At 46.9% G+C, this 4,777-nt stretch overlaps 1 protein-coding gene across 1 annotated transcript in view; it reads right to left on the reverse strand.

Annotated features, from left to right (window-relative positions):
- The window catches only part of NFRKB (nuclear factor related to kappaB binding protein), a 33,222-nt gene extending 30,716 nt beyond the window's left edge, over positions 1-2,506 (reverse strand). The window contains exon 1 of the mRNA XM_023516777.1: positions 2,415-2,506. The gene's annotated coding sequence lies outside the window, so the exon portion shown is untranslated. The remainder of the gene's footprint in view (positions 1-2,414) is intronic.
- Between the last annotated feature and the right edge of the window lie 2,271 nt (positions 2,507-4,777).

Consider the following 4,777-nt stretch of genomic DNA (forward strand, 5'->3'; position numbering starts at 1 on the left):
CCCAGAGACAGTACTGAAAGGCAAGTTCACCTGCCTGCAAACCCATGTTCTTAACACTATACATAATACCTCTTGTATAAACCTTTGAAATGTATTTATTTTGAGACAGTCTCACTTTGTTGCCCTCAGTAGAGTGCTGTGGCATCATGGCTCACAGCAACTTCAAACTCTTAGGCTCAAGCAATTCTCTCATCTCAGCCTCCCAAGTAGCTTGGACTACAGGTGCCCACCACAATGCCAGCCTATTTGTTATAATTGTCATTGTTGTTTTAGCAGGCCCTCACCAGGTTTGAATCACCAGCCTCAGTGTTATGTGGCCAGTGCTCTAACCACTGAACTATGGGCGCGGAGCCACAAGCTTTTTTTTTTTGAGACAGAGTCTCACTTTGTCACTTCAGGTAGAATGCTGTAGCATCATAGCTCATAGCAACCTCAATCTCCTGGGCTCAAGTAATCCTCTTGCCTCAGTCTTCCAAGTAGCTGGGACTACAGGCACCCACCACAACACCCAGCTTTTTTGCTTTTTTCTTTTTTAAGAGACAGTGTCTCGATCTTGCTCAGGCTGGTCTGGAACTCCTGAGGTCAAGGAATCCAGCTGCCTCGGCCTCCCAGAGTGCTGGCATTACAGGCATGAGCCACTGCGCCAGGCCTGAAAAGGAAGCTTCTTGATAAGACTATTAGTCTACTTAAATTCCTGAGGTTCCATGCACCTGACCATGACAATCAGTAAAGTCAGTGGCCAGTTTGCCTTTAGTTGGTCCATTTGATATTTATAACCCTGTAAACTGATGCTGTTTTTCTCCCTCCTACAGTAACACTGCTCATCACCTTTAGGATAGTTGATAGCATAGAACTAAACACACTAACAGGACCACAGGGAGTTGGAACTCAAAGGTACTCTCTACCAAATCCATTCTCTCTAGCTCTTATTCCTACCAAATGAGCTAACAAGCATACTAAAATGGAGAGGAAAAAAGCACTGAACGGTTGAAACACTAAACTTCTAGCCCAGGTCTGCCAGAAATTCTTAGTGACATTCCACAAATCGTACCACCGCAGATGTCAACTTCCTTAGCTATCCACAAAAGGAAGGTGAATGGGACCAGATCCTTCCCTACTGTTATTTTCAAAGCCGAAATCCTGCAATGAATAATCTCTAGATGTGTGACAGTTTACATTACATAAGCAAGTATTTACCTCCAAAATTTCCAAATGATGAAGAGCAGACCTGTAATAATTGCATGTAAAATGAAGCAGCATTACACTAAATTATATCAAGTTCTCTTGAAGAGATTTCAGTTCTATGTAAAGACACAGCAGAACAATTCCTGTTGGATCAAGGAAGATAGGTAGTCTCCAAACAATTGTGCCCCTTCAACACATAATGAAATGACTTCTGACAATGCCTGGTGCCCAAGTAACTGAAGCAGGTGAAAAAGCACACAGCATATGAGTTTAACAAAAGTTTAAAATACGAGAAGAACCCACAAGCAACCTGATGCTTAGAATAAAATTCTCTTAATAGGTTCGGCACCTGTGGTTCAAGTGGTTAAGGCGCCAGCCACATACACCTAAGGTGGCAGGTTCGAATCCGGGCCGGGCCCACCCAACAATGAGGGCTGCAACCCAAATATAGCCGGGTGTTGTGACAGGTGCGTGTGGTCCCAGCTACTTGGGAGGCTGAAGCAGGAGACTCTCTTGAGCCCAGAAGTTGGAGGTTTCTGTGAGCTGTGATGCCACAGCACTCTACCCAGGGCGACAGCTTGAGGCTTTGTCTCCAAAAAAAAAAAAATTCTCTTAATAAAATCGGCAAAGTATCAGCTGCAAAGTCAGCGTCCTACCTGACTCTACACAACTTGCTCCCAAGTGTCTCCAATTACGGTGGAAGTCTAGCTAACTGTACTCTATTCCAGTGACAATCTTTGTCCTGCCGCTATTCTGAACAGGATCTCAAAATACAAAAGGCAGGTAGCTGCCAGGGAGTTGGAACCCCGGAAGCCAAAGATTTCTAAGTCTTGGGGTGTCCTGGACCTCTTCACCAGCCCGGAAAGGCCTCTCCCAATGGCCCTTCCTCCGCACCTGGGATAACTTTCCCTTCTGAACTCTCCCCAAGACAGACGCAAAGCCCCTGGCTCCTCCCGGAGCAACTGCCGGCTGCAAATCCGTCCCCCAGGCACTATACCCCTCCCTCTCCGACCCCGTCCGGGCCCAAGGCCGGGGTCCCTCCCTTCTAAACTGCACCCCTCGCCCTCGCCCCTCCCCCACGGCGTGCTTAACCCTAACCACCACCCAACCGGGCAGCCCCGCTCCCCTGCCCACGCCCACAGAGGCAGCGACCGCCGGGATCCAGCGGCCCCCTCCCTCCGCTCCTTGGGGACACTTTAACCCTTTCGCCGCCTCCGGCCTCCGCTCACCTGAACGCCAGGCGCGGGAGCCCCATCCGCCAGCCTCGTCTGGCCGCGGGTTCCCGAACGCGCTCGCTCCCGCATAGCGTCTGGGTGCGTGCACGCTCCGGACCCGGGCGGCGGAAGAGGCGGGGCTTCGCGGGGCGGGGCTACGGGGCGAGGCAGAGGCGGGGCTGAGGGGCGGGGCGAGGCGAGGCGAGGTGGAGGCGGGGCCGCGGGGCGGGGCGAGGCGAGGTGGAGGCGGAGGCCGAGGAGCGCGCGGTGTGGTCGTGGGGATGCAGTTTACAGCCGGCTTGTGCTCTTTGCTTGGTCCAGGAGCTTCCCGAGAGCAGAGACGACGTCGGTCTTTTCCTCACGGTGAAGTAAGGCTTCATAACCCCAGTGAATGCAGTTTTATTACAAATAGCATACCCTGCCCGTAGGCACTATGCTAAGCACTAACTACTGTCTTTGTCCTACACCCTGCAGCCTCGAACTCTTGGGCTCAAGTAACCTCTGGAGTAGCCAGGACTGTCGGTACATGCCACCATGCCTGGCCAATTTTTTTAAATTTTTGTAGAGTTGGAAGTCTTGCTGTGTTGACCAGGCTAACCTTTAGACATTTTTCTAGCTGTCTTTCTGTTACTTTTACTTTAATTCCATTGTTGTATGAGAGCAGAATAGGTTTGATTCCTATTCTTTGAAGTTTGTTAAAGTGTTTTATGGTCCAAAATGTGCTCTACCTTGGTAAATGACCCAGGTGCTTGATAAGAATATCTACTCTCCTGTTAGGAGGTGGAGTAGTCTGTAGAGCAATTGATCTGTGATGTTGTTGAGTTCAACTGCGTCCGTCCTTACTTTCTGCCTGCACAATCCGTGCATTTCTGATAGAGGGTCCTGGTCCCCAACTGTAACGGTGGGTTCATCTGTTTCTCCTTGCACTTCTATCAGTTTTACCTTATGAGCCTCTGTTGTTAGGTGCATGCACATAAAGGGTTATGTCTTCTTGAAGAACTGACTCCCTTATCACGTAACGCCACTCTTTTTTTTTATTATTTGGGATTCATTGATATAACACCACTCTTTATCTCCGATAACTTTCCCTGCTCTGAAGCCCGTTCTATATGAAGTTAATGTGGCTGATCCCACTTTCTTTGATTAGCGTTAGCATGATGTATCTTTCTCCAACCATTTATTTTTAATCTGTAAGTCTTTCTACTTAAAGTAGGTTTCTCGTAGACAACATATACTTGGGTCTTGTTTCTCTGTCAACTCTGACAATCTCTGTCTTTTAATGGGTGCCCTTGGACCAATGATGTTCAAAGTGACTATTGATACATTTACATTAATAGCAATTTGGTCCTGTTTTCTATGTATTGCTCTTTTACTAGTCTCCTATTTTCATCTTCCACTTTTTCTGTCTTTTGAGGTTTTAATGGAGCATTTTATTTATTTATTTATTTTTGAGACAGAATCTTGTTCTGTTGTCCAGGCTAGAGTGCCATGGTGTCAGCCTAGCTCACAGGAACCTCAAACTCTGGGGTTCAGGTGATCCTCCTGCCTCAGCCTCCTAGGGTACTAGGATTACAGGCCTGAGCCACTGAGCTCAGCCTTAATTTAATATTTTATGATTCCATTTTCTTTACTGTCTTAGCATATCAGTGATACTACTTCTTTTACTTTAGTGGTTGCCCCAGAGTTTGCAATGTAAGTTTACAATTAATCCAAGCCCATTTTCCCATAACACTATCCCACTTTGTTGATAGCGTATCTTCTTTTTATTTTTTTAACGGAGGAAGGCATGTGGAGCTTCCGTGCCCTTCCACAGAGCTATCCAGAAGGTCTGTGTGCTTATCTTTTTTTTTTCTTTGAGACAGAATCTCAAGCTGTCACCCTGGGTAGAGTGCCATGGCGTCACAGCTCACAGCAACCTCAAACCCTTGGGCTTAAATGATTCTCTTGCCTCACCCTCCCAAGTAGCTGGGACTTGACAGGCACCTGCCACAACACCCAGGTATTATTTTGTTGCAGTTGTCATTGTTATTTAGCAGGCCCAGGCTGGGTTCAAACCCACCAGCCTTGGTGCATGTGGCCTACACACTACCCACTGAGCCACGGGCAGCACCCTGTGTGCTTATCTTATAATAAATAATCCTAATTCCTCCCCTCCATCCTTTGTATCACTGCTGCCACTCATTTCACTTACATGTAAACATCTTTGTACATGTATTAGCATATATAATCCATGTCATTATCATTTTGAATTGTCTCGTGCTACATCAAGAATGAGAGAAATTAAGACTTTTCTTTTGCCTTCAATTATTCATTCTCTAATGTTTTCTTTATGTAGATCAGATGTTCTGACTTATCTTCCTTCTCTGAAAAACTACTTT

Source organism: Otolemur garnettii, unplaced genomic scaffold, assembly GCF_000181295.1.
Source record: "Otolemur garnettii isolate 467f Iridium unplaced genomic scaffold, OtoGar3 scaffold00097, whole genome shotgun sequence".
In the NCBI taxonomy this organism is placed as follows: Eukaryota; Metazoa; Chordata; class Mammalia; order Primates; family Galagidae; genus Otolemur; species Otolemur garnettii.